The sequence below is a fragment of the Cupressus sempervirens genome, chromosome 10 (assembly GCF_028749045.1).
Source record: "Cupressus sempervirens isolate cs-2001-9-10 chromosome 10, ASM2874904v1, whole genome shotgun sequence".
Classification (NCBI taxonomy): Eukaryota; Viridiplantae; Streptophyta; class Pinopsida; order Cupressales; family Cupressaceae; genus Cupressus; species Cupressus sempervirens.
The window spans coordinates 470710334-470720189 of NC_143127.1; the positions used below are offsets into that span (position 1 = coordinate 470710334).

General features: G+C 31.5%; 1 long non-coding RNA gene across 1 annotated transcript; it reads left to right on the top strand.

Moving 5' to 3' along the window:
• The first annotated feature begins 6493 nt into the window (after positions 1-6493).
• Positions 6494-9095, top strand: LOC149534733 (uncharacterized). The gene is made up of 2 exons (XR_016357383.1): positions 6494-6638; positions 8832-9095. It is a non-coding gene; the product is annotated as an uncharacterized LOC149534733 (long non-coding RNA).
• The last annotated feature ends 761 nt before the right edge of the window (positions 9096-9856 follow it).

Here is a 9856-nt window from a genome sequence, read left to right on the forward strand (position 1 = left end):
TAAAAAAGTGAGAGAGTGAATATTTTCATGCACCAAAATAATTGAATCCAAAATTTTCTTACTAGGAACAAAACCATTCTGCTACCTTGATATCAAACTAAGGAGAAGAGACAAAATTCTTAGAGTTAGCACTTTAGAAATAAATTTACAAAATCAATTACAAAGATTGATTGGTCAAAACTAGTCCATGCTATCAGCACCCAACTTCTTAGGAATTAAAGCAATGAAGGTACCATTCAATTCTTTGGGAATTTTCCTAGAACCAAAGAACTCCTTAACCCCATTACAAACATCATCACCAATGATACCCCGATACTTATGAAAAAATAAGGAAACCCATTTGGCCCTGGAGCCTTGTCTCCATCAAAGGAGAAGGTAACCTTGGAAATTTCATCATTAGATGGAATAGAAGTTAGGAATTTATTTTGATCCTTTGAAATACAGTTTGGGATGCAATCCAGAAACATATTCTGCTTTTCCTTGTCCAAATTGGGATCACCTTATAGTGAATTTTTGAAAAAATCCATGGCTTCCCTCTTAATAATCTCCTCATCCTCCATTGAACCTCCATTAGTATCGAGTCTAGAAATTCTATTAGCCATCCTATGCTTCAAAGTGGTCATGTGAAAGTACTTAGTCTTCTAGTCTCCTTCATTCAAATTTTTTTTCTAGATCGTTGCCTCCAGAACATCTCATCCTTAGTAATAATATCATGAATCTCAGTTAGTTTCACACTCTCTTCCTCCCTAGAGATAGTCTCATATCCATCAACTTGAATACTATCTTGAATATCTTTAAGCTCCTCCAAGACCTTTTTATTCTAATTTTTTCCCCCAAAATCATCCTTATTCCATTTTTGAATATTTTTTAAAACATTTTTCAACTTAGTAGCAACTTTGAACATGACAATACCCTCCACACGAATACTCCACCATTCCTTGATAAGATTTTCCAGTCCCAAATGGAAAGTCCACATTTTTTCAAACCTGAATGGGCAATTCTTCTAAAAAGTTAACAGACCAGCCACAAGAAAAATGGGATAGTGATCCTAACCAATACGAACTTGAGCAGTAAGAGAGCATTTATATTTTAAAAACCAGTCACTACTAATAAGTGCTCTATCCAACCTAACCTGAATGAGGTCCTTTCTTGTTCTTGTATTTGTCCAAGTATAATCAATCACATGCAGATCCTTATCATGTAGAAGATGATTATCAATAAAATCCATTAAATCCAATATGTTATCCAAGTTAGTCTAACTTCCTCCCATCTTTTCAGTTTCTTTCAGAGGAGTATTGAATTCTCCCATAATGATCCAATTCTCCTCCACAAATTTTTTTCTTTGATTGGTGATATCTTCCTAAAGAGCCTTTCTACCCCATTTAGAATTGGGAGCATAGACATTATTAAGCACCCAAGCAGAGCCATCCTTAGAATTGGTAAACTTGATGTTCATCATATTTCTATTTTGAGAGATAACTTGGCTTGTTACTTTCAGGACAATGGTAAAATTTAATTGGAGGACACATACAATTAGATTTATCTCATGCGACCATTTCAATAAATGGCCAAACAATCAGAATTGATAAGGAACTAAGGTTTGAATATCTTGTTGAAAGCTTCCATCCTAATGTTAGAATGAATTTCTGCCAAGCATATATTGATAACTTCCAACTGAGTATAAGTAAACCTATTCAAATTATAGAAGATGCTAATAAGGTTCTTACATAGGAAGAAAGCAATGAGATATGGACAATGCATTTTAATGGAGCCTATAGTAAGGAAGGTAATGGAGTTGGGGTAATCCTCATGTCACCATCAGGTAAATAATTAAGGTACTCATTTTTGTTGAATTTTGATTGCACAAATAACATTGCTAAATATGAGGCCCTAAATCTAGGAATGAATATGGAAAAATCTCGTAAGATAAAATTTCTTTTAGTGTTTGGGGATTTTGAATCAATAATATATCACATTAGAGATAAATTCATGACAAATGCTCAAGTTTGAAAAGGTACACAAATTATGTGTGAGATTTATTAAAGTTTTTTTTAATGCATTTTACATTAAAGGGATTGATAGGATAGATAATTTTTTAGTTGATGTAATGGCCAATTTAGCCATTAAATAAATTGACATGATATTGCAATAAGTAGTGGATGTTGAGATGAAAAATAGAACATCCATCTCTGATATGGTGCACAACTAGCAAGTTTTTAGAGCTGAAAAAGATTTACTACAATTTTTGACATGCAAAGAAGATTATAAAGATGTTGGTCTTGATTGAAGTGGTCTTGTTGAATATCAAGATAGAAAGGAGACTATTTTTGGAGAAGAGATTGTGCAGCTTATATCTAACAAGACACCAAAAGTATATGCAACTTTAGAATGCATATTTGATGAACATGAGAAACTCAAGACACACACCCTTGTTTCTATGCAGGAACATATCAAGAAAGTTAATCCTGGGAATGAGCATTCTCCCAAAGAAGTTTTTATTGGAAATAATCTATCAAACAAAATAAGAACAAAATTAATTGCTTTATTGAGGAAATATAGGCATGTGTTTTCTTGGTCATATGATAATTTAAAATCATATAGAGAAGACCTGTTCCAACATGAAATAATTTTGAAACTAGATGCCAAACCTTTTAGACAAAAGAAAAGACCAATAAGCCCCATGTTAGCCACCAAAATGAAAGAATAATTGAGGGATGTTGGTATAATCAAACCTATCAGATATTCTTCAAGGGTTTCTAATTTGGTTCTTGTCAGAAAAAAGAATGGAGATATAAGATTGTGTGTTGAATTTAGAAATTGGAATATATCATCACTAAAAGATAATTATGCTTTTTCGAACATGGAGGTTTTATTGCAAAAGGTCACAAAAAATGACCTCTGTCTATATGGATGGTTTCTTTGGTTACAACCAAGTGAAAGTCTATGCTAGGATTTACTATCCCATGGGGAACATATGTCTATACTTGGATGCCATTTGGGTTAACAAATATTGGAGAAAATTTTCAAAGAGCAATGGATGTCACATTTGAAGGACTTATTGATCATATCTTGGTGGTCTACCAAGATGATCTTATTGCTTATTCAAAGAAAGTGAAGGATTACTCTAACCATTTGGATATTTTTTAGGAAAGCTCTTGAATATGGGATATCACTTAATCCAAAAAAAATTAGTTTGGAGTCACAGAAGGAAAACTATTGGGACATTGTTTCCAAAGAAGGCATTAGAATATATCATGAAAGAGTTTGGGATATCCCCATTAGAATAGGGTTTATATAAGTAAATGAATAATAAAAAAGAGATAATAAAATAAGTAATTATATAATTATAGCATTACAATCATATTATATGACACAATATATTACATAGTAATAATATAACATTATAATAATATTACAATAAATTTTATAATATCTAATTTACATAATGATTAAATTAATATAATCAAATTATATAATTTAACAAGTATATAATTTCATTTACTAATAATATTAATATTAATTAAATATTATTAAAATTAACAAACAATAATTATAATATGAAATAAATGAAAGGACACACCTTTCTCTTAATAAGGTATATAAGAATATTACAAACCATAAATTAGGGCATCATCGAAAGAAATTTGAAAAAATTGAAAAAATTAAGTAATGCCACATGAAGGTCATTACAAATGGTATTAGAGCATGATCCTACCATCCTTAGATGATAATATAGACTAGCCAATCAAGGGAGAGGAATCATTAATAAGAAAGGAGGAAAAAGACTCTACAAATCAAATATAAAAATCATGAGACATAAAGGCTCAATAATGAAAATGAGATGAAATAGAAAATTAAATAAGTATCCATGATCGAGAAGTTCCTATTATTTCTCAACAAACATACTATTTAGAGAAACACCTTATCATGTTTAACATTTTATTCAGTACTTGAAGTTGACTCCATTATAACACAAGCAACTAAATCAGAGGAACACTTGAATACTACTAGATCATTTGTGGGGTCAAAAATATCGAGAGTAGTAACTAGAATATAAAATGATACAAATCGTTAATCAAAAACAAAAATAACCAAAGAAAATTTCTATAAAGATATATAAATGAGGACAACATGGCAAGAAAGACATGTCATGTGGGAAAGGAAAGAACCACTGATAATTACGAAAAAGCATGAGCCTAAATGGTAATAAATGTTACCAATCGATCTCTGACATCATTTAAGGGTGACCTAGAGTACAATCCTCCAATGCCATATTACTAATATGACATTGACCAATGTGGAAGATTTATGAATGGGTTTGACAAAGGCATAGACCCCATAAGGTAAGTATATTTATTTAATTGAAAGGGCATCACTTCAAATAATATATTTATAAAGTTATGTTAATGTTTATGACACTATTATTTTGGAAAAAAATTCTAATAATATTATTAGGAATATAAAATAGATTTTTTTTGATAATGATCAATATTCAATAAGAATATTATTTTAATGAGAAAATGATAACTATATTGTTCGAGGATAGGGACTATATTGCCTATTATTTGAGTAGGATTTGCATAACCATAGTTAGTTATATTATAAGATGTTTGAACATCAAATACATATTATATGTTCAAAGTAAATATTTAATTTATATTGTATTTGAAGGATTTTTAATATTATTTTGTTAAGTAAAGAAGTGTGAATAATATTACTAGTAATTCATGGTTGAATCCATAAGAACTATTTTGTTAGCCACATAGTGGATAGGGAGTGTGCATAGAGGGAGGGGTAAATCAATTGTGTTGGGGCAAGAGAATCCAAATATGGAAAAAGATCTAAGGGAGACCCAAGTTGAGCATGTCCAAACTTGAGTAGCAGTAAATCGACCATCCACAATGGAATTAAACACACACCTAGTGGGTAGGGAGTGTGCTATGGGGGAGGAGTAAATTGATTATGTTGGGGCAAGATACTCCCAATATGGATAAAGATCTAAGCATGTCCATACTTGAGTAGTAGTAAATCTACTAGCCATTAGGGAATTAGATACCTTATTATAGTAATAGCTAAAGGAAAGTTGTTAAAATATATATGTCTATAAGAACTTTTGACTTCTAGATAGAGGAAATTAGTATGGCATTCACAATCAAAGTGTTATCACTTATATTGCACCCTTATGCTGAAGTTTAACTTTCCAACAATCTAGTGAAACATGGGATGATCCTTGGCCTATGGGTATGCCATGTTAAGGATCAACCTCTGGTTCAAAGGGTCGGCTTCCCTTGAATCACCTCTTAAAACTTGAACTTTGTAGGAAAAGAAGAGAGAGAGTAAACATAACATGAAATTTAATTATAAATGGAGTTGATTCACCAAAACTGTGAGGTGATGCAACTTTGAATGAAACCCACAACTAGAAATGAATGTAACAACTTGATAATGGAAAGGCCCTCCTAACATTAAGTGCATGAAATGTAAAAAGGTGCAGAGTTTAAAAGAAGGAAACTTGTTCACAACTTTTAAACCAAGATTACACACAAATTACACTTATATTTTGCAAACTATCTCTCATATGCCTCGTAAACACTTAACTTTCAAGCCAAGGATTTGTAAAAATTCACACTAACTTAAAGCTAACATCACTTCAAAAAAAAATGAAAAATTAGACATAGGCAAAGAGAATCACTAGTATAATATTTTAGAAGGAGCAAAGGCTCAAAAAATGCATCACAATATGAGACATGAACTACAAATAAGATTATCTTTGCAATGAAAAATAAGGCCTCTTGCAATGAGATAGAATGCAAGAACTAATTGAAAAAATTCCAAGGAATGGGGTATAAATAGGTTTAAAAACTCACAAATCCATCATCCCCTCAAAATAGAAATCAATCAATGATTTCCATTAAATTAGCTAACTACTAAAAACTATCACCTTCATGAATCATGCTACAGATTGACATCTCCCAAAAATTTGTTGGTAGATGTATGCAACAAGGAAAATATTATATTAAAAAAATCCTTCAAGCAAATCAATTCTCCAAATCCATGACTTGTGTGTAATTAAATCCAATTTTCTTCTTAAATCTTGCATTTTAAAAATCACATTTAAATGAAATGATTTATAAAAATATCACCCATTTAAATGTTTACATTAAATGTGGATGTAAAAATAAAACAAAATAAAAAAAATCCCCTTTATACATATGACTTAATTACATCTCAAATGTAAAATCCCCTTATAACTCCATGCAAAAAATAAAATCCCCCTTCTTACATACTTAGGCTTCGGAAAAGCCACCCCCATTTACATTAAAAATCTTGCAAATGTAATCCCACTTAACCATATAACATCCCCCTCTCAAATTAAAATGGCACCTTTTAACATTTGTACTTTTTCCCATTTCCCATTAAAAAACTAAACTTTATCATGTTGAAACAAAGTCCTCCAAAAAATAGATAGAAGACTTCCTCATGAAATGCTCATTCTCAAAAAATAAAATTTGAAAGAAACGTGCCCTAGCCAGAGCTCTCTTTGAGTTGGAGTAAAAGGAAAAGTTGTTATTTTGAAACACCAGTGGATCAAATTTCGAAGCTTTAACAAATGGAAACAACAAATTTCATTTTATAAGGTAAGTTCAATGGTCTTCTTCTTCCATTTGCTGAAAAAAATTACTGTGATGTCGTTAATTGCAGCCTCTATGCTTCTTCATTTTTATTTATTTATTATTTAGAATAAAAATGGTGATGATTTCTCTTTCTTTCTGCTCCATTTTAGATGCATGAGGATTTCAAATAGCATTTTGTTGTTTTTAAAAAAAAAAAATGATTGCTGTAGCATACTCATGATTTGCTGCTCCATATTTTTAATACGAGAATCAATGATTTGCTTGGGAAGAACATTGTGGCTTGTATTCCATGAATTTATTTTCTTTCGTTCTTGTTGTACATGAGCGCCATTAAATGTTTTTTCTATTCCTTCTATGCTGGTGACTATTTATATTGTTGTTGTGTATCCTTTCTTTTCTTTTAATGCACATGAGGGTTTGATTGTATTCTTTGTTCTCACTTGTAAAGGGAGCGGGTTGCATGCTCTTATTGCACTAAGACACTATTATCTTTCATTCATTCTTAATATACATGTAGTTACATGTAGCCACCTTCTTGGACTACCATGTAATGAGCAGATTTATACCATGTGTTTGAAGATTGCAATATGTCTCCATGATCACATATGTCGTTTGCCTTTTTGCTTTTGAATGCATGAAGATGGCTTTGAACCACAACTTGTATCATGGTATCATTGTTAATGTGAAAATGCAACCCCTTATTACATGGCTGTAGATACATACTTTATGCTTCTTTTCCTCCCTCTCAAAGGTAATGAAGAGTGGCATTACATGCATGGATAGAAGCTCTAATTTTAATGCATTTGGATTGCCTTTTCTCTTCAATATGCATCACTTTTTTGGATGCATGTACCTTCTTCATGGATGGAAATGCATATGCAATTATCTTCTTTTTCTTCTGCTCATTTTCGCTGTTATACATGTAGAGATGCATTACATATGCCTTTTGTATGAGTATCATTCTCAGCTCTAAGTCTTTGTATTCATGCTGAAATTCTTAATTCTTAATTAGATATATCTATGAGAATGCTTTCATTTGATGCTCTACTATGTGATTGCTGATTGAATTTTTTTTGCTCCATGATCCATGAGAGACCATTACTTTCAACATTAAATCTCTTACATGTGTGTTAAACTCCATCTTTACTTTCATGCTTGCTTTGTACTTTCAAGCATATATGCATGTATACTTTCTCTATGAATAGGTGCCTTGCAAGTGTGAGGGCATGAGCATAACTTTATTTTCTTCCATGATAGTATGCTGATTGGAATGACTATTGGGCTAATTTGCACCAAAAATGCAACATTATTCTATTTCTCCTTTAACAAATACTAAAGGTTTAATGCAAAGTGTCAACTGATCCATCTATATAACAACATCCTTCACTTTGTGATGACAATTTTCATGAATGTACTTGAAGCATCACCATGCTATATTTTTAATTCCTTATTTGTACAATGCAAAATGACATGCATTGCACATGGTGGCTGATCCACTTTCTTGGCATGCTTGATCTCTATGAAGCATTACATTTACTCTTTTTACATGACTTGGTTTGAAATGCATCCCTTTGATATCAAAATTTTCTTTGCATTTTTCCTCTTCTTGCAACATTTTTCTTTTAATGTCATAACTCCTTCAACATCGTTTATCTTCTGCATGTTTCCTTCTGCTTCCTTCTTGTAGCACTACATTCATGTAGTTTCCAACTTGCTATGTAGCACATATAGCTCCTTTGCAATACTTTTGAAATGCATGATGAATCATTTTGGCTTCTATAATAGTGATCCCTTAGGCCTAGTTCTCCTCCTCTAGCAGAAATGTCCCCTGGCTGCAACAATGAAACTCCTTAGTGCTAGAGTCAACCTAGAAGCTCCTGATGAGGGAGCTTCTAGTCTACCTCACATCATTGATGTGTTGCACAGTAAGGACACTTAGAAAGAAATAATCAACATCTTCTACCTGCACATGGAACAAACATCACTAGATTAAAAACATGGTACTTTTCTCTTTTGCATGGTTTCCTTGTTAATTTTGCACTTTGACTAGGGCATGACCAACTGGATATTACATGTTGTATGGATACATGTGTGCATGCATGAATGTAGGATTTAAATGTATGATATCAGGAATTGCAAAGATCTTTTCAAGATCTAACCCCCACCCCCCCTTTTCCTCTTATGAAAACCATGTAGGTTCTATAGCATTTCGATACTTGGAGGGACACATGAATCAAACAAAGGATCAAAACTCTCCAAGATTTACATAGGAAATGTATGGTACCCTACACTTCTCCTATTCTCTTGTATGCATGTATTTGTTGCTATGATATGTATAATATATCTGGATATGCTCATGGCCTATCTGAGCCTATGCATTTTCTTTGATGGTATTTTCATGTACTTTACATTATGTAAAACTTGATACATCCAGAAATATATACACAATGTTCAGTTAAATCTCTTGCTCTTCATTTCCCTTTAGTCCATTTTGCTACTTTCAGTTGTTCTTTTCATTTTATGCAAAATTAACAACAAATCTTAAACAAGATCATTTAATAATCACAAACTAGGGTATTATAGAGAACAAATACACCTAGTAATTAGGCCTCTAATGGCACCATAATGAATGAACATAAAAATGGTAACACAAAGTTGGTAAAATATTTCCCTAGCATTTTCTTATTTTAAGTTGTGAAAAGTAATCCGTTTATCATACTTCTTGTCTACATCCTGTCTTCATACATCAATGTGTTTGCTTCTCGTCTTCCTTGCATCTTCATGTATTCACACGTCTACCTCATGTTTGCACTGTGTCTTCATGCATTAATGTGTCCACTTTATGTCTTCATTCATATGTTTTACATGGGCTATTATATACTAACATGTGTACTTTACAAGTGTTTAACACATGTAGGAAATAATGAATCTGGGCTTAAGATCAAATGAATTTCTTGAGGAAAAACAAATTCAAGAGGGGAGGACTATGATATCCCTATTAGAATAAGGTTTATCTAATTAAATGAATAATTAAAAAGAGATAATATAATAAGTAATTATATAATTATAGCATTACAATCATATTATATGACACAATATATTACACATTAATAATGTAACATTATAATAATGCAATGACATTATAATATCTAATTTACATAATGATCAAATTAATATAATCAAAGTATATAATTTTATATATTAATAATATTAATATTAAT